General features: G+C 36.0%; 1 non-coding gene across 1 annotated transcript; it reads left to right on the plus strand.

Moving 5' to 3' along the window:
- The first annotated feature begins 16,732 nt into the window (after positions 1 to 16,732).
- Positions 16,733 to 16,814, plus strand: Trnal-aag (transfer RNA leucine (anticodon AAG)). Its single transcript has one exon. It is a non-coding gene; the product is annotated as a tRNA-Leu (tRNA).
- Positions 16,815 to 22,197: the final 5,383 nt, after the last annotated feature.

Genomic DNA, 22,197 nt, shown 5'->3' on the forward strand with positions numbered 1-22,197 from the left:
CTACTCTTACACGAACTTACTCTCAGTTGTCCTAAGCACACTTTATAGTCCTATTTCGAAGCTGTATAGATGTTTATAAATGTATTATTTATTATATATAGGTATTAAACGCGCAGGTAACTTTCCTTTATTTTATTTTTGACGATTCCAGTCATGTTGAAATGACCCGTGGTCAACCAGTGGCTTTTTAAATGGTGATTTATAAAAGTATAATGCAACGGGAAATTCATAAAATCAGCTATATTTTACCTATTTTTGGCTCGCTTTTTTAACGCTTCTCTCTGAAAATTGAATAACTAAATAACCTAAGAGTATTAAATTGCAATGATGTGGGCCTCGCAAATTTTGTCGAAGCCTACCTCTTTAGTTGCGCGAAAATTTTGTGCGATGTTTACATCCTTCCCTTAGACGTAAATCTCCCGTGCAAAGTCCGATAATGATGACATGTATTGACATGTCAACACGATAAAAGCTCTCAAAATTGAAAAATAAAAAAAAACCTAAGAGAAATTAGATTGCCAAATAGACATTGATAGTTTCCATCCTCATGAATAAGATTTTATGTCTTTACCGAGTGAAAACGTGGGTAGAACACAAAACTACCAGACATTATTAAAACGGAAACTATTGCAAAGTTCCGTACACTTTATACGAGAAATAAAAAGTGGGGGGTGCATAAAATAACGATAACTTTATCCTGTAGGCGCGGCTGTGACGTCATGTAACTTGCAAATCGGGTTTGTTTTGTAATGGAGAGGTATGGGAAGATATTACAAAGGAAATTGGTAACAGATATTTTTATTCAAGAATAAATAAGCAACTGCGCCCGCGACGCCGTTTTTATCGCGCGAAAAACTAGCGCTGTCTCGTTTCACGTCATAATGAAGAGCGAAACAGCAATAGTTTTTCGCGCGACGGACGCGATTCTACGGAGCAGATTATAAAAAATTATCGACGTCATTTTTTTTCCAAAATTTAAACATTCAGTCATAATTCCTGTCATGTTACATGAATGGTAAAACAGATATATGGCCACGTTTAGCTGAATGGCCGTATGATTAAATTGATATTCAGGAACAGTGACAGGACTGTCCCCATCATCAAAACATAAAATAAAACTGAATTAAAAAAAATAATTCAAGAAATAAAATTAAAAAAAAAAAACAAAATTAAATTATTTATTCATTATTATAGGATACTTCATATCGCTTAATAATTGTCAAATCTTTTGGTTTCACAACATTGGTTGACGTCAAATAAATTACTTACAACTAAATTTACCTTCTGCCGCTTCCAAGGCGTCAATGCAGAAAATAGCTTGCACACATGCCATAAAATAACTATATACTTAAAAAAAACAGCAAACAGTTACAATAACTTTCGCCAATAAACAATGTCTCTGCAACATTCTCCATAATAAACAGCAATGTCCTCTCATCCAAAATAGGCTATTCCATTAGCAAATAATACAACACATGGCCCTGATGAAGTAAATATTGTTATATTCGCCATTATGTTTCTGCTCCCCTGGCATTTCGGGTTTATTATCGTACACTAAGTAGCCCTTTTGAATTAGAGCCTTCTTGCGCGACTGCTGAAAAGAGTATTAAGTTTTAAGGCCGTGTCGTGCCGTGTGGTTCCCGGCACCAATACAAAATAGAATAGGACCACTCCATCTCTTTCCCATGGATGTCGTAAAAGGTGACTAAGGGATAGGCTTACAAACTTGGGATTCTTTTTTAGGCGATGGGCTAGCAACCTGTCTCTAGTTGAATCTCAATTCTATCGTTAAGCCAAATTGCTGAACGTGGACATTCAGTCTTTTCAAGACTTTTGGCTCTGTCTACCCCGCAAGGGATATAGACGTGACCATATGTATGTATGTATGTAAGTTTTAAGGCTGCTTCCGTGATGATGTAGTGGCTAAGAAATAGTGTGTGCTAGATGTGTATATAGCTTCTATTTCCGTGCAAATTGTAAAAGACAATATAGGAAAAGGTTAATAAACTTTGAACTCTTCTTTTAGGCGATGTGGTAACAATATGTCACTGACTGAACGTGGTCTTTCAGACTTTTCAGGGCGGTCGGCTCTGTCTTCCTCATAAGGGATGATTTCATGATTATATGTTTATACATTATACTCAACATCTAGCTTAACGTGGCCTTTTTGTTAGGACTACCCCTTAAACCTAATAAAGTAGACAGAGCCATTTGTCTCATATCATTGAAAAAAAAAGAAATAAATTAAACTATATACGTTATAGTATGAAGAATGACAACCGAACGGTTTCCAAAGTTATGGAAATAAAACGCCACAGACAGACAGACAGCTTCAAACCCTCTTTTCGTGGACAGGAGGAAATAGAATGTTACGATAGCCAACAGTTCCATTTAGCCAATAAAGTTCTAGACGGGGATGGTCGCTGTCTATTACACTAATGGATGGGACGCGGAATGAAATGGAAATTTTTAACTGGAATTAGGGTTGCCAGTTAGAAAGTTTTTTCCCAAAAATTTGGTAGAAAAATTGTTAACTTTTAAGGATTACAATTATTGTGTAATATTTTTAATGAATTAAAATATAGGAGTATAGAAGTTATAATTTTATCTCACGGTTTAATAAAATATAGTAGTATATTCCAAATTTATTCATGAACGTCACAAAGGGTAACTTTAAAAATATTTATAAACTTTTAATAAGCTAAACATTATAGGGGAAAGTGGTCACCATTCGTACGCGGGGCACATTCGTACAGTTAGTATAACAGAAATACTAAACGGGGTACAAACACGGCTTTGCTTGTGTGCATAGACATATCGGCCGCCATGTTGCTAGCGGATTGTCGCGCCAGTCGCATTACAGTGTATCAGTTGACAAGACGTAACGTGTTTTCGCGCACGGTGAGTAATTTTTTTTACCTAAATGTAATTCGTAATTGTAAGTAGAATTGTTATGTTTTTGATAAAATGGCGATGTTTAATCAATGTTAACATTGTTTATTTTGAGCTTTAATTGTTATATTTCTCAAACTAAATTAGAATTTGTATAAAGTTTTATTTTAATTTTGTGCAAAGGCATGGGGTGCATTCGGACAGCCAGACAGGGGGCACATTCGTACGGATACGAATGCTCCCCTTTAGATTTTATCAACTACCAGTCATATTAAAATTAAATTTTTATGAAGTAAAATATAGTAGGTATTACCTTTTAAAGTATTCTTGTTCTAACAAAATGAAATATTTTTATTAAGTCGACCTTATAATTATTTTTTTATTGCAGAATCATGGTGCGAAAAAAAGACTTCTGTTGTCTATTATGTCGGAAAAGTACTCAGTCATTATTCGGATACAGAGATGAAAATAAGTTATCTTCGGAAGAAACCGGGATTATCGTGGTCCTTCATTTTCCTCGATATAGAAGACATACACACTGTGTATATCAGCGAAACTAAACAAATTACTATATACTAAACTATATAAATTCGGCAATTAATCATAAAGTAAAAAAAATAAATCTAAAAAGTGTACGAAGGGTAACCACTTTCCCCTACTATTTTGATAACCAATCAAAAGAATAGTTTAATTTATTTCCGTCAATTGTCGAAAAAGCTGATTAAGGTATCTCGTGACCGGAGCTAAAATATTATATTTATCAAATAAATGTACACAAAAAATTAATTCTTACGCTAATCGAATCATTGAATTAATAAAAACATCATTACGCTTTGGTCATTTATTCAATCGCTATAATTAAATGAAAATATCATTAATATCACTTGAAACTATCATGTCGTTTGTTTTCCCCAAATTGGTAAAAATTGGACATCATTAGATTAAATAATCATTTGACACAACAATTGTTTATTAAAAAAATGATATTGATAATTTATGAAGGGGAACATGTTTGTTAATATTTATTGATAAAAATAACCGGTCAATTGTGAGTTCTATTCGTTGTTTTTTTTCCTCGGATAATATATATAATTATTGATACATCTTAATAATAGTACCTTATGCTGGTTTTGACGCACAAATACTTTTGTTTTGATAATGTAAATATTTTTTTGGTATCTTTAGGTATATGAAAATAATACGAAGTAGGAGAAATGAGCTAAAGGAATAAAATATTTGGCGAAAAGAATATAATAACTTAATTTTTTTTAATATCTCTACAATTGTCATGATGATCAGAGGTATTGTATTTGCCTTTTCTTAAAATTACGTTTTGTTGGGAGTTCAGATTTGAATTTTCTTTCTGTTAAGGGTAGTAATATTAAATAAGCTTTGTTAATTCAACTAACAACAAAAAATAGTTATTTAACTTAGTTCAGTAATCAAAAAAATGTGGGAGTTATATTAACATTTTACTTTTTCTAAGTAAAATGCTTATTAAGTACCTACGTCATTTAATAAGCATTTTACTTAAAAAATATTTTTGTACATTTTGCGACTTAAGTAACAGTTGTAATAATTTACAGACGCCATAATATAATGTAGACATTTACTTAAAAAAATATTTTTGCACATTTTGCAAAGAACTGAAGTTACCATTGAAAAATTGACAAAAATCGTTTTTAAAGCCTTATCGAGTTCTCCCAATTCATCACGTTTCCTTCAAAGAAATTCCTGAGTACGAAATAGTTTCAGCGACGCACCAATCAATGAATCACCCTATGCCATTGTGTTATAAGGGGTGGTATACAATAGTGCACATATTGGCATTCCAGAGCTTCAATACCGCCCTTATAGCACACACCCTTCCAGCTATTGTGCGTAGGGCTAATGACAAATGACTGAAATCTGTGCAAACGCCTGAATGGCCATTGATTTAGGGGTTTTGTTGGCTGTTTATGACAAGATATAGGATATGTGAACAAAGCCTTATGTAGCGCAACGTTTATGTGAAGTACGAGTATGTATTTAATTTTTATGAAATAACCAGCAATTACGGGTAGCTTCGCCTTTTTTTATCATTTATATTTCTACGATTTACCCAATGCTTGTTGCATATTTAAACTGCAATATGTATTTTGTTGATGTATACTGTAAAAAAGTGCCGTGTGGTTCCCGGCACCAATACAAAAAGAATAGGACCACTCCATCTCTTTCCCATGGATGTCATAAAAGGCGACTAAGGGATAGGCTTATTAACTTGGGATTCTTCTTTTAGGCGATGGGCTAGCAACCTGTCACTATTTGAATCTCAATTCTATCATTAAGCCAAATAACTGAACGTGGCCATATAGTCTTCAAGACAGTTGGCTCTGTCTACCCCGCATGGGATATAGACGTGACCATATGTATGTATGTATACTGTAAAAGGGAATTTTAACAGCAGATAACTATATGCGGTCATGAAACACAATGGACTTAAGGTACCATTTTGTTAACAATATTTTACGGCGGGTAACACTGATTTTGGGAGAAAATCAACAATTCGGGACGTTATGTTAAAACCTCCAATAATATATACCAATAATGTCTTATAGTAAAAATACGATGGTCCGTCATAGACTGAGTCTGGTGGAGAGGAAAAACGTAATGTGTGCGAGAACATTTAACGGTCAGATTGTAAGAGTCAATCAAGTAAAAGTCTTATTAAACTGGTTTTTCTTTAAAACAAGTTAGAAGGCTAGCCACCTGTCATTTTCAGAGTCTCGTTGCCTTTCATGTTCTAAGCTCTCGTTTGTGTTATCATGTATTTACAATTTTTTTCTATTGAGTCTTTAATTAAGTTCGAGACTTTTTACAAGATACTAGCTCAACGATACTATATTTTATAGTAAATACTTATAAAAATAAATATCCAAGGCCCAGGCCAGTTTAAAAAAAGTTCGTGTCATACCCAGGCTGGGATTTAAACCCAGGAGCTACATATATGTATATGTAATCACGTCTATATATTATTTGCGGGGTAGACAGAGCCAACAGTCTTAAAAAGACTGATAGGCCACATTCGGCTTTTTGGCTTAAAGACAGAATTGACATTCAAATAGTGACAGGTTGCTAGCCCATCGCCTAAAAGAAGAATCCTAAGTTTAAAAGCCTATCCCTTAGTCGCCTTTTACGACATCCATGGGAAGGAGATAGAGTGGTCCTATTCTTTTTTCTATTGACGCCGGGAACCACACGGCATTCGTCTTCTTGATTAAAATTCGTCTTCTGGACAATATCAGCCAGCTAATTACGTTTCACAGTTTATCGCAGTAATCGATCTGCACCTTAACAGACAGCACATAATAAGCAGTTTAAGAAAACAACAATGGGTGTTATTTGGTAATATTTCACAACAACAAAAAATGTCTCAGCGCACACTGATCAAACGGTCATAAAAATCGTGAACAGAACATTTTTACGAGATACTTTTATGGAGTTTTTGAAGAGTTATCATTTTCCTCATATAAAAGTGGGTTTAATGGTCTCGTGAAACTGGGAGACAACGAATTTTTTTATAGCCCATTCGAATGCTTGTAAATATGAGGTATAAATAAGGAAATGCTTTTCAGATGAGGTTGCTGAGTGCCACCTTTATAAGATGTATGCTGTCTTATACCTAACGACTTCATAGGAACATCAAAAAGTAATTTGTAAAATCCACTAATGTAAAATATACTAACATTTTCTAATTAAGACTTTTAAAATTAATAACTTAGGAGTATTGAGTCACTTTAAAAAAGCAAAGCTTTTATACTTTCAATAGAGGCAAAATTTATTTTATCGATTTAAAAAAATCAAGATGTCCGATTTAAAGACCAAGTTTCATATTTGTCAATGTATAAAATACAAATATATGTACATACATGAAATCATGAAAAGACTTTTTAATTTAATTATAGAATTGATATTCAAAAAGTGACTGGTTGCAATACCATCGCCTAAAAGAAGAATCCCAAGTTTATAAGCCTATCCCTTAGTCGCCTTTTACGATATCCATAAGTATATATACATTAAATCAATTAGACATATGTACATGGTGTAAAATTTACTACAAATCTATAAACTGCCACTTACAGAACCCTCTTTTTATGCCAGTAGTTAAAACCGTTCGCAAAGTCCAGATTTTCACTAAAAGGAACAACAGTGAGCCACTTGTCCGCGTGGACATAAGAGCTTTGTGTTGGTGATAGAGCTTTCACGAGCTTTTGTGAACACAGATTAACTCAATATAGCATAGCCAAACTATCCATAGTTATAGTTGACCTTGCCGGCCTCTGTGGCGCAGCGGTAGTACGCTTGCCTGTGACACCGGAGGTCCCGGGTTCGAATCCCGGCCAGGGCATGATGAGAAGAGCTTTTTCTGATTGGCCTGGGTCTTGGATGTTTATCTATATAAGTATTTATTATAAAATATAGTATCGTTGAGTTTGTATCTCGTAACACAAGTCTCGAACTTACTTCGAGGCTAACTCAATCAGTGTAATTTGTCCCGTAGGTATATATTTATTTATATACCTTGGAAATCTTCTATAGTTAGTTGACCTTGGAAATCATCTTTAATATCTATATGTCTATCGATAGCTTAGTTTAGTGGATTAGTCTTCGTTCTCCTGGATTTATTCCCGGTAGCAACATCATCACTCTGGATTGGGCGAGTCAGGTTTTTACACGAAGCGACTCCCATCTGACCGCCGCAACCTTTGCAGGTAACCTAACCTAACCTAACCCGTATTGGATCGATTATAGTTACCGCCAAGCTAGCATGAAGAGAGTTATGAATGTGGATGAAGCGAAGGAAGTATGCAGAGATCGTGGCAAGTGGAAAGATGTAGTCTCTGCCTACCCCTCCGGGAAAGAGGTGTGATTTTATGTATGTATAGTTACACATCAAGTTGTTTGAATTCCTCACGATATTTTCTTTCACCGTAAGGGCATCGGTTAGTATTCAAACTAATGTATATAACTTCTTAAATAGTCAATGGTACATGGCCGAGGTGGAAGTCGAACCTGTGCCTTTCTGCGCATCACGCATTGTAACCGGGCATCTTACCGAGTCGCCCACCGGCGCTCTCAATTTAGGGCATCAGTATCGCACTGTTATTGAAAGTGTTTTGTAATGGCGAACATGAAAACAGAAGTAATATCCGCCAATTAGACTTGGAATTTTAAAACCGCTAATTTCCATCAAAACAGTATAATTTCACATTCGTAGAGATGATTTTTATAAGTTGTTTCATCTCAAATTGTAAACAAAAAAGTTTGTGAGTATGGCAGTATGGATTTTAGTTACTCTTTCACGCAAAAACTACTGAACCGATTACGATGAAAGGTATGTAGGTAACTGAAGACCCAGAATAACATATAGGCTACTTTTTATCCCGTAGTCCCCGCGGGCTTGATAGGGTTTCCATGCGGACGAAGTCGCGGGCAGCCTCTAGTTTATAATTCACAGCCATGCATTGTGACGAGAATGTATAAAATCTTATACCAGTAGACTCGCCCAATATGAACAAGTATGCAAATACAAATGCTAGTTGGCAATCTGAGCGGCATGTATGACAACCGATCTGTCGTTCTTCTAGTTGGCAACTTTAAATTACTACTACAACTCGTCCTATGTAAGTTTAATAGACTCAGTATCGAAATAGCAGCCGCGTTTTGTGCAAACGAGTAGCGTTTTAAATATAACGGAATCACAATATCTACATTTATTATTATTTACATACATGCATATTACCACGTCTTTATTCCTTGAGGGATAGACCTCAGGGGTAGGCAACGCTTAAAGATATAAAAACACTGAAAGGCCACGTTCAGCTTTAAAGATTGTTTTCTGTGCGAAATTTCCACAGGAAAAAAAGAAAAAGAAAAACCTTCCTGCCTTTTCCGAATGCTGACCGAAAACAAATCTTTTTTCGTGTCCAGAACTTTAATATCGTTAAAAATCACCTATACTAGTTATCCTCATCATTTTCTCCTAAAGGAAAAATTCCAACTTTATTAGTGTTGTCCCTTGATTGACTCCTACAATCTATACGGGAAGAAAAGTAGCTGGCACACACCACGTTTATTCTACATTCCTAAGCGAGCATGGATGTACGCCTAGATGAAAACCTCTATCGGCCTTTACGACATCCATGGAAAAGATATGGAGTGTTCTTTTGGAGCGTAATTTACTTCTTTTTGATGCTTTGATAGCATAGGCTTATAAAATTGCGATCCTTTTTTTAGGCGATGGGCTAGCAACCTGTCACTATTTGGATCTCAATTCCATCATTAAGCCGAGCAGCTGAACGTGGCCATTCAGTCTTTTCTAGACTATTGGCTCTGTCTACTTCGTAAGGGATATAGACGTGACTATTTGTATGTATGTTGATGCTTTGAAACCTAGGTTTTGTCGCATCTTGTCATGCATACCGTTCAGAGTTACCCATGTTTGTTTTGGTCCATTCGATCAAGCGCTTCACTGCTCGCTGATTGGTAAATAAGGTGCGTTTCACATATGTATATTTTTACAGCGATCGAGCTGGTGTGATGCGGCTTAACAACGTGTCAACAACACTCCAACGTATTTACTTTTAGCAACCTCTTTTTTTACGCGGCATTAAAATGATTTTATAGTAAAAATGATTTTTGAAAGGCTTTTATTGCAATCATTTTCGTAGCTAATAAAAATAATCTCGCGTAAAGCATATTTGGTTTAAAATTTCAGATTGTTTTATAAGAACCTTCTTCGAAAGATTTTTATGCATTTTGCCAATTTAGAAGTTGTTAGCTACATATGACGTACCTACTACGCGCGCGTACGCTACGATGTGTCGAAAATAATTATTGAAAAAGCTTATTACTGGTCCTCACAGCTGACACATTAGACAAAAAGGTATGAACATTAAACTTTGATTTTTATTTAAACGAATAACCAAACTTTATCTTCTACTCCTACATGATTAATTCAAATAGATTGTTATTCTCAGTAAATATAACAAAAAGAATATTAAATACTGTTACACCAGGATGTGCAGTATTGGTTTTGTACAGTTTCGTTACTGTTACATACAAAATACTATGGCTCTCTCGTGAGACAAAGACATTATAAAGTGATGACTTACTAATCGCAATTGAGTCTATAATTGTAACAATATGACTCAGATTTCCATGTGAGTGGGCTCAAACGAAAGCCTCCTTGATATTCGAATACATAAATTATGTACATCATAACCATTTTTAACGCCTATCGCGCATTAATATGATAATACTACCCCGCCCTGTCTCATCTGGTAATAGCGCATGAATGAATATACATAGAGAGGAAATATTTTGTATTTACCTCCCCGCGTCTGTGTTCCAACACGTGTAACTTAGTACCTTTAAAACGAAATTAATGACTGATAATTTATTTGCAATAAAACTGGTACAAAATTACAGTTGGCGTTACCATTGAAACAGTTGTCATTGTTAACCTAACCAGGCTTGTAAAATAAACGAGACAAGCTATAAGCATTTTTAAGCTTAGTGCTCACTGTGATAATCATAACGTAGACTAATGACAAAGGACTCATATTTTTTTATAAAAAAAATACATATATTTTAGCCATTGGACTTGTAGGCTCATATCCCACTGCTGCCACCAAAAAATAGATGACTTTTTATTTAGTAGCATGATATTTTTTGGATCATATTTACTCATGTATCTTATCCCAGTGGGTGTATTATTTACAGATCGGAGACAGAGCCAGAATGAAGTCGACCAGTCGAATGAAGTCGTTATGCGGAAATCAGTCGGTGTTCAGAGCTATTGTGTGCTGTGTGACTGCGATTGGCTATGAGAACAGCGAGTGTGATTGATCAGTTTTTAATAAAATAATAAAATACAAAATAATGCCGTGTGGTTCCCGGCACCAATACAAAAAAGAATAGGACCCCTCCATTTCTTTCCCATGGATGTCGTAAAAGGCGACTAAGGGATAGGCTTACAAACTTGGGATTCTTTTTAGGCGATGAGCTAGCAACCTGTCAATATTTAAATCTCAATTCTATCATTAAGCCAAAAAGCTGAACGTAGCCATTCAGTCTTTTCAAGACTATTGGCTCTGTCTACCCCGCAAGGGATATAGACGTGACCATATGTATGTATGTATAAAATAATTAACCTTCTAAACCTTAGCAAATGAATTCCCATAATGAAGGCAAGAGAGGGAGTAGTCCAATTCTATAAAAGTGGCCGGGAACCACACGGCACAGCTTTACATCTATCATCAGTTCATTCACACGCGGCGATATCGCAAAACTCAGTTCGATCAAAAAGTCATTACATGAGTCGAAACGAATCCGTCTGATCGAACTCGGGATGTGAGGTTGAAAGGCAAATATTACCAGTGTGCCGTGTGATTCCCGACTCTTTAAAATTGAGCCTCTCCAACTCCCATGGATGTTTTAAATGGCGACTAAGGGAAAGGATTATAAAACCTGTCACTATCTGAACCTTAATTCCATCGTTAAGTCATACATCTAAACGTTGCTTTCCAATCTTCTCGAGATTATTCGCTCTATCTTAGGGAAAAAAAATTAAAAAACGTAAACTTAAAAGACGTACCTACCTGCATATATGTATGCTAAAACAAGCTGTTAAAATTTTTGTATGTTATGACAAAAGGGACAAAAAATCGCTTATTTCAAAGCCTGAACATAACGCTCGTAGTTTACGACATTATCAAGCTTATTTTATTCACGCGTTAGGTTACACCCGCGGGTTTGCTCGCCAAGGAATAAAGTTTTATAGTTATTGTGAAGTTTCATGTTTGATTCTATATCGAATGCTTTACAACAGATAGGTAATGCTTTTTATATTGTTGATTTTGAATTGTCTAATGCGGAACTGTAGCAAATCTAAAGAATCACTTACTACGGTCCCAGGCTTCGCTCCTGTGAGAATTTCGGGATAAAACTTACCATAAACGTTATTTCAAGTTGTATTCTACCCATGTACTAAATTTCAACAAAATCCGTTCAGTAGATTTTACGTAAAAAAGTAACAAACACACTCACACAATCCTTAAAAATTCCTAAGGAAAATATAGCACATTCATTTAATAAAAGCTTCTATGTCGCAGCGAAGAAGCATAGCGAGTGACAGCAACTTTGTCTCGCTCATATTGTAAAAGCCAATTAAGGGAAAGAGTAAATACATATATATCCGGGAAAGAGGCGTGATTTTATGTATGTATGTAGTAAATATACATACATACACACATATAATCACGTCTATATGCCTTGCGGGGTAGACAGAGCTAACAGTCTTGTAAAGACTGATAGGCCACGTTCAGCTATTTGAACTTTAAATAAAGAGTAAATATGCGACTATTTTTCTAGTCGATGGGCTAACAACATCCACCTATCTCTATATGAATCTCAATTCGATCATTGGCAATCGAGTCTCTTCGAGGCTGATGGCTCTGTCTACCACGTTAGGCATAAAGTCGTGTTGAGAGTGTATGCATTAAATTAAAAATAATTTGAATATAAAAGTGACAGCTATAAGATAAAGTACCCTATTGTGCTATTGTTAAGGCTTAATTAACCATGTAGCGAGGAGAGCCTTCGCCACAGACATGGTTCGTCACACGCATAGTGACAAAATATGGTGTTAGGAAGGCCGCAGTCTCTTGTTCGAGTTGGGGTAAAAATATATTGATATTTACATATATACCTAGCAAGTAGGAGATGTTGTCTAGTTAAGTCAAGAGACGAGATAATAATGTGACGTATTAAGATAATGCCGAAATACGTAAAATGACGAGCTGTCAACTAAACCAAGACGAACGTATCTTGATCAAATTAAGGACGTCCTGGTAAAGGGTCAGGTCAAGAATACCCTAAACCGCCGAGCTTGCATGAAGAGAGTTATGTATGTGGATGAAGCATGCAGAGATCGTGGCAAGTGGAAAGAGGTAGTCTCTGCCTACCCCTCCGGGAAAGAGGCGTGACTTTATGTATGTATGTATTTACACGCCTTTTTTCTGGAGGGGTAAGCAGAGACCACATCTTTCCATTTGCCACGATCCCTGCATACTTCTTTCCCTTAACGTTCTTTTCATGTTCGCTTGACCTGACCTTTTGCTGGAACGTCTTCGATTCGTGCCGTGTGGTTCCCGGCACCAATACAAAATAGAATAGGACCACTCTATATCTTTCCTATGGATGTCGTAAAAGGCACCTAAGGGATAGGCTTACAAACTTGGGATTCTCTTTTAGGCGATGGGCTAGCAACCTGTCACTATTTGGATCTCAATTCTATCATTAAGCTAAATAGTTGAACGTGGCCGATTAGTCTTTTCGATACTGTTGGCTCTGTCTACCCCGCAAGGGATATAGACGTGACCATATTTATGTATGTATGTATGTCTTCGATTTGATCGAAGTACGTTGTCAAGGACTTCCCACTCAAACAGTCCCATTCACACCCTTTGTAAGTTTATTTGCTTAGTCAACCTGCTTTCATTTATAGTTCTGCTTTTTTTTCCTCTCGACATAACCAATGTTGAAATTTGACGATATTTGTCACGCGAGATCTCGACCCGCTGGTTCGAATTGAAAAATTATTTTTGTGTTTAATAGACCTTTTATAGAGGAAGGCTTTAGGTTATATTACATCATGCTGCAACTATTAATAGCGAAGTAATAATGGAAATGTGAAAAGAAACGGGGAAAATTATTCACCCTTGAGGGCTTCAATGATGCCCAAAATAACTATTCCACGCGGACGGAGTCGCGGGCACAGCTAGTAATATATAAGAGACAGAGAATTCTAGAACTAGTAAAAAGAAATTATTAATTTATACATCTTAAGTAAAACTAAGTAAACTCAGCTAAGGTAAGGACTTAAGAGAGATTAAATGAAAACTACTTTTTGCTGTCGCCAGTGCTCAACCGCCCTAAGGGCTCTTTGTCCGCGGTGTGTTTAATTTGCGTTTTTTTTTTTCTTTTAGGGTCCTAAAGTTCACGTTTGGAAACGGAATTCTTAATGTTCTTACTCAAATGTTTACGTTTGCAAAATAGACTGCCTGCTAAGTTTTAAAAGTAATTTATCATATATACTATGATTTAATCATAAAAGGCGACCAAGGGATACCCTTATAAACTTGGGATTCATGTTTTCGGTGATGGGCTAGCAACCTGTCATTATTTAACTATTAATTCAATCATTAAGCATAACAGCTTAACGTGACCTATCAGTCTTTCAAGACTGCTGGCTCTGTCTACGTGAAACGGGATTTGTATTATTTTGTAGGTGGTGGTAAAATCGCGCGGACAAAGTTACTGGTAAGCGGATAGTGATTATTTAGACAATATGAAGTGATCATCATACCTACATACAAACCATCACGCCTGTTTCCCATTGGAGTAGGCAGAGACTATGGATTTTCACTTGCTATATCATTTTATTTATACTTCATTGCACAAAATACATATGTATATCACAATTGGCGGACTTAATGCTAGAAGGATTATCTACCAGTCTGACAGAAAACTTTATGTGGGGTCAAACAAAATAAATATAACCTACACAAAATATAAAATAAAATAATTATTATATACATACATAAAAACTACAACAGATAAACAATATTTATAAATAAATAGGTGCAGCGATTACCGAAATGAGTGAAAAGCATGCTATATTAAAAAAATACCAAAGCACACTAATAATTCTGAACTCCGCAGAAGGAGTCGGCACGCGCTTGCCCGTTTTTTATCCTTTTATTCCTTTAATTTAATCCCTTTGTTGTGACAGCTGTTTCTTAATAGGGCTTGTTGCGACTAAGAGGAACGACACTTGTGCTGTTTGTGCTTAAAATGCTTATTTCCGAGCATTTCCTTTTTTCTGTAAACACTTTCACTGAAAAGCACCAAGAGTATGCTTTGTTTCTTTGCATATTTTTAAAGTTTTAATCTAATTAAGCTTGTAGGTATTTATCTTGTTTATTTATCTTGTAGATTGCAATTATTGCTGTCCCATTTCAGGTCACAATTAAGAACGAAACAGCGATATCTTTTCGCGCGATAAAAACCGCGTTGCGCGTCCCTTGCTACGGCGCCGGCAGCGGAGGAAAGACATGTTAAGGGTTAAATGTAAAGTTGAGATTCGTACATACACATATTATTGGCAATCGTGATATCCGGCGGCTGTCGATTTAGAAAAATTAAAAAAGATGGCGCCACTGCATCGAGCCGGAAGTCAAAAATACAACGGTGACGATTTACGAAGAGGGCGCTACTGTGGCGAGCTAACGAAGTGACCGCGCAGTCGCCCGAGATTCATTGCTTTGTCGGACTTCGTACTGTGAACTTGCTCCTCACGAAATATTGTCATATAGTTGAATTAATAGTGATTTAATAAAGTTCTACTTACTCAGTTATCGCCCGTGTTATAATTATCCAACAATATAGTCACGTCTATATCCCTTGCGGGGTAGACAGAGCTAGCAGTCTTGAAAGATTGATTGGCCACGTTCAGCTGTTTGACTTGGTGATAGAATTGAGATACAAATAATGACAGGTTGCTAGCCCATCGCCTACAAAAGAATCGCAAATTTTTAAACATATCCCTTAGTCGCCTTTTACGACATCCATGGGAAAGAGATGGAGTGGTCCTATTCTTTTTTCTATTGCTGCCGGTAACAACACGGCGTTCGTCTTCTTGATTGAAATTCGTCTTCTGGACAATATCAGCTAGCTAGCTTTAATTTTCAATAGCTTTATATGGTCTCGTGACTACTGCCTACCCCGTTAGGGCCTTATTATATTAATAGGTTATTACATTATTTAGTCAATTTGATTCTTTCACCCACACACGTATAAGTAAATTAATAGTAATAAAATAATAGTAAATATAATAGTAATTACACACTACGTATTTTTCACAATTTCTGAAAATTTCTATAGGAACGAAAGCCTGGTCAATAGTAATTTTTTATCTTATCTACTTTATAATTTATAAAAAATTGAGCGAGAATTTTAACATCGACCTAAATTATCGCCTAATTTGTAACAAATAACGAAGTAACATAAGTCAAAATTTAACTTTCATAGCCGTGGGAGCCATTTCATGGAGTTTAATATGTTTCAAACTTCATTATGATATTAAAACTTATGCCATTTTCTCTGTCTGCAATGATATACATATATAAATCATTTGCAAGAAAAATGTGAAAGAGCTATATGTGTCTGATGTATGGTTCACTTAAAAAAAAGAACTCCCAAGGAAATTTTAGAAGATTCCTTTTCTATACTATTAGATCTGTCTGCCTCGTTAGTGATAAAGACGTGATTATATGTATGGATTTATGAATTAAAAACGCAGACTATAACATTAATTTCATGGGTGATAGTGACGCCATATTGTCACTGCTCATCTGGTCTATAGTCACACGTAGACGTGAAGTATGACGTCACTTGCCTAATCATTATTATCATTTAATTTGTGATTTGTAACGATAGAAATAAAATTTTGACATAAATGTCATGACTATAGTAACAAGTGAAATTGTTTAACTATAGACTTAAAATAATAGCAGATTTTGCAACAAAAAAAAATCTAGAAGTATGACAATACCTATGCTTCTATTATAGCATTCGAATAATCAGTATTTTAACATAAATATATGCTTCAATTGTTAAATATATGTAGTTTGACCTTGTGTAAACTGTGTCACAGCAGAGACTATTTTTAGCACTGAAAAATATAGTTCTTAACGTGCAGGAAACTAGATAGTTGATTTCAGCAGTACAGTCATGTGGTAGCGTGGCCGAGCGGTCTAAGGCGCTGGTTTAAGGCACCAGTCTCTTCGGAGGCGTGGGTTCGAATCCCACCGCTGCCAAGTTTTTTTTGGATTATGCCTTTTTGTATGACAAACAATTTTAATAAATCTGTTGAAGTGTAAATTCTAATATTAAAAATATTAAATAGACACAAACTCCAAACTTCAACGTGATTTAAAAAATTTCAAGCATCAAGCAAAGTATGAATCCAAACATCATTTGATCAGCAACTCAATATTCATTATATCATGCATTCATGTTTTTAATGTAGATCATGTAAATTCGTCCACGATTTAGATTTAAGATATCTATATTTGTAAATTGACGTCCGGTGAAAATGCTGCAGCGTAGTTTGTTGCACCGCTTCTCCTACACATGCGCTTTGGAAGCGGTAGTAGTTACAATTAGATTTAAGTGATGTTACTACTCTGTCAAGAAAGTAGCAGGAAAAGATCAATAATACACAAACTGTTTGTTATTCATCCAAATTTATTTTATCACCTTCAAAATATGCTCCTTTAGAAACGATACACTTACGCCAACGAATAATCCAATCATCAAAACATTTTTTAAACGCTGTTTCCGGAATTGAGGTCAGTTCTCGCCGCGAATTCTCTTTTATGTCTTCTACCGATTGAAAACGGGTGCCACGAAGTGGTAATTTGAGTTTAGGAAAAAGAAAAAAGTCGGCTGGAGCCATATCTGGTGAATATGGTGGTTGCTCGATGGTATTTGTTGAGTGTTTGGTTAAAAATTCGTTCACAATGATGGCCTTGTGCGAAGGTGCATTATCATGGTGCAAAATCCAAGAATTTTCTTTCCACAAATCTGGCCTTTTTCGTCGGATTTGCTCTCTTAAACGCCGCATAACACTCAAATAATATTCCTTATTTACCGTTTGACCTTCCGGCAAGAATTCCGAGTGCACAACACCGCGATAGTCAAAGAAAACAGTCAACATGACTTTGACTTTTGAACGACTTTGGCGTGGTTTTTTCGGTTTCGGTTCAGTTGGAAGGCGCCACTCCAAAGCTTGTTGACTAGTTTGCATGTCAAACTCGTAAACCCACGTCTCGTCACCAGTAACAATGCGTTTCATGAATGTTGGGTCGGAATTGACTCGTTCTAGCATGTCCTCAGCGACTCTCATGCGATTGAGTTTTTGAAAAAAATTTGGGATTTTTTTGGGACTAGCCGAGCGGCAACATGTTTCATACCCAAATTATTAGTTAAAATGGTACGGATCGACTCGTGAGATACAGAAAGTTCGGTGGCTATCTCTCTCAAAGTTGAATGAGGATTTTCAGTCACTATTTCCTTCACTTTTGCGATGTTAACTTCAGTTGCAGACGTTGATGGCCTACCAGAGCGAGGCAAATCTTCCATCACATCTCGACCGCTTTTGAACGCTTTGTACCACTCATAAGCACGAGTTTTTGATAAAGTCGATTCACCGTAAGCCTTCTGTAACATTTTCAGTGACTCCGAACACGATATTCCATTGGCAATGCAAAATTTAAGACAAACTCTTTGTTCGATGTTTTTATCCATTATGAAATTAGCAATACACACTAGATATGATATAACTAAAAATAGCACTGTATTTAATGTAAACAACAGATGCAACTCAAACTCCGCGCCAAAATGGAAAACAGTTGTGCCAATCTAACAACAACAAAAAAAACAAAAATTTTAATTTGGAACCATATATAAATAATCCATTCCCGATACTTTTTTGACTGAATGTACGTCAATAAGTAATACCTTGTATCTAATTTTGAAAATAAATCTATTCTAATAAACGATGTTGGTTTCACTACACGGCGATCCTGCCACGCGAGATGCCTGCTTTCTAGACCCTTTTGTAATATTATCATTTTTTTAACAGTAATAGAAAATAGAATGCTTGGTCTTGAGGAGAGGATGAATGAAAGCATGTTGAGCAAGGAACATCTGGCAAAAGGTCAGGTCCAGAGTGCCCGGAACCGACTAGCTTGCATGAGGAGACATATAAATAAATAAATATATACGGGACAAATTACACTGATTGAGTTAGCCTCGAAGTAAGTTCGAGACTTGTGTTACGAGTTACTAACTCAACGATTCTATCTTTACAATAAATACTTATAAAGATAAACATCCAAGACCCAGACCAATCAGATAAAGTTCTTTTCTCATCATGCCCTGGCCGGGATTCGAACCCGGGACCTCCAGTGTCACAGACAAGGGTACTGGCGCTGCGCCACAGAGGCCGTCACATGAATGTTGATGAAGCGCAAGAATTATCCAGGGATCGTGGCAACTAAAAAGATTCTGCGTACTGCTAACTACATGAGAAAAGGAGGGTAGTTTGTCAGGCCGACCACAAATCCAGAACGTCCGGCGTCCGAGCAGCTAACACAATAAAGCCAATCGCGCGGTCCATTCGCCTCACGTCCGCGCCCGTCCCGTCCTGTCTGAATAGAAATTAGGGCATTCCAACGCTGCTGGGCTAAATTCCCGGAATACGGACGTTTCCAGCACAAATTGCTTTTTGGTTTGCATTGTTGCAATTTTATGACTGATTTCCCTTATTGGTGCGACAATGTGTGGCCGTTCAAGAAGTTGTAGCTTTAAATTAGTATTATTAACAGCTAATAGAACTATTTTGTTAGTTGTCTTCCAAGCTACTCTGGCAAAGGAAAAACATAGCGTGTGCTTGCTTCTCCTCTCGTGCAGATATTCCTTATATTCCTTATCGAGTAAACAGAGAAGAGATGAGAGAGAATTAATGCAAGACTCAAGGGCCAAGAATAGTTTCCTTACATATATGTCACGTCAGAGTAAACATCAAAATGAAAAAATAAAAGTTCATGTTAACATTTACAAATTATACGTAGTTTACACTCTAGCCCAGTTTATTTCTTGACTAGAAACTGAAATGATACATAAATTTTACAAACAGTCTCTATTAGATGAGATAACAAAAACACTATAATTTACTTATAAAATTTAACTTACAAATTATGTTAACTAAGTTTTTGTACTCAGTTCTATCGATTACTACATCTCCTACAGGAACCCTAGCAATCTTCTATAATACTTCCCGTTTACTTTCATCACTTGTACGACGGGCGTTTCTTTCTTCTTCTCTTTTGTTTCCTCATCTTCACTCAGATTTGGAGAAATCAAATCCAGATTATCTCCATCGGGGGATGGATCTTTTATTAATGTTAAAGCCTGCTTCACGTCCATGAAACTGGTGTTCAATTCGGGTGGTATGATTTTTGGGGGTAACCTGAAAATAATACCAGTATAAGTCAAATAACAAATGTTCTAGTTCTACGGTCAGACTCATTTCTACCACCTCATCTCATCTATGAAAGGCACGCTGCGTCACCAATTTAATACCTACATAATTGGCAAAGACTAAGTGATACTGAGATCGAATAGATGAAAAACGAAATAAAGACAATAAATACTCGCAAGGCCACAACCACTCAATACAAAAATTTTTTCGTCCTGAACATATTCTAAATTTGAAATATTTATGTTAATTTTTTTTCAATTGCCGTGGCAAGTGAAAAAATCATCTACTTCTGTAACTTCATCAGCATTCGTGATTTTTTTCATGTAAGCTTCAAAAGCACTCTTGACTCTTCTTTGTTTGACACATGTAGAAAGGCAAGACGATTTGAAATCACCAAATTATTTTATTTTCTTTGAGTAACAATTACCTCTCAATCTCTTCTAATACTTCTTCTTTTATTGATGGCCCCACTTTTTCCAGTGGGGCCAGCTTTACCGTCTTCAGCCTAGCGACGTATCTTGGTTTCTCACTGTAAAAATAATGAGAAATTATAAATATCACACTACAAGTTATCTCAAGTTTCAAAGACTATGTTTAGCTGAATGCTCGAATTAAGATTCAGCCGCAGCAGCATACTACGCGCGACGCTGTTTTCATCGCGCGAAAAATTAACGCTGTTTCGCTCTTTATTGTTGTTACTATTAGCCAAATTAAATAATAATCTCAAACTTATAATTAAAACTATCAAATAAAGATATCATTCAAACCTTATGCTTGCACGGTTTGGAGAATTTCCACTAGTAGGATTTTTGTTCTTCACTTCTATCAGAAAATGTTCTGCAGCTTTCGAAGCCAGATCATGAGCCAGGGTTCTTAGATAGTCCGACGATACCACGGACTTGAAGGCGTTTACCACTTGATCAGGATCCAGCATGACTACCACCCGGTCTGCTTCCTTCAAAACCTCTTTGTTTTCTGCGCATTCTGCTGAAATCACTAAGAGAATTAAAAACAATGCGCATATCATTATTAAGGATTTTATACTGCATTGTTCGTTCACAGTGTTCGATTGATATTGCATTATTGAAAATAATTGAATTGCCAGCGGAAATTGAGGAATGGTTAATTAAAGTCACGTGCATACTTGTCATAAAAATATGTGGGGCCACGTGTTATTGTGACTGAATGAATGAAATATTTTTTGTTGGATATTTTAGTCTCGATTGTAACCAAGATGAGGTTTAAGCTGGAATAATGCCTATCACACGACTTCCGTGCGTGTATTATACTCAATTAAAATAATATTTTTATGACTATTTTTCTGGAGAAATCATGGCATACGTCTCAAACTTTTACTTTTTAAAAAAAAGGCTAGTCATGGATATACCTAACAATCACAAACGTTGTCGAAATGAAAGTAAAACATAATTTTTACAGCAAATTTACATAATTTGTTAACACTTAACAGGAGCAATATTTAAAAATAAAATAAAAAATTCAACACAACTCAGCTATACTTCATACAATCGATGACAAATTAATTTGAAAAACGTTCAAACCGAAGACGTAGGACAAAAAGAAGTCGCGTGTATCGATCGAAAGCTAATGCCCTATAATCCACTTACTGTCTCGTAAGTATGACTGACGGGAGATTATATGGTAGCAAGTATAGACGAGTGATTGCCAGCAAAGCTGTTTTGTCAATTGGTTATGCCTAGATGCATTTGTTGGATGGGTTTTACTGATTGTTTACATACATATGGTCACGTCTATATCCCTTGCGGGGTAGACAGAGACAATAGTCTTGAAAAGACTGAATGGCCACGTTCAGTTATTTGGCTTAATGATAGAATTGAGATTCAAATAGTGACAGGTTAGGCTAGCCCATAGCCTAAAAAAGAATCACAAGTTTGTAAGCCTATTGATTATTTATACATTGGTTTGAGTGACAACCAACGCTCTTACCTTGAGAAAAAACATCGAAAGGAAACCTGCAAATCAGGCAAATAGATGTGTAACCATGATCGATCCAATATAGCTTAGGTTTACCTGCAAAGGTTGCGGAAGGCAGATGGGAGTCGCTTCGTGTAAACCTGACTCACTCAATCCAGGATCCACTTTTTTTTTACACATTACACAGATTGAGTTAGCCT

This window comes from Amyelois transitella, chromosome 7 (genome assembly GCF_032362555.1).
Source record: "Amyelois transitella isolate CPQ chromosome 7, ilAmyTran1.1, whole genome shotgun sequence".
NCBI classification, from domain to species: Eukaryota; Metazoa; Arthropoda; class Insecta; order Lepidoptera; family Pyralidae; genus Amyelois; species Amyelois transitella.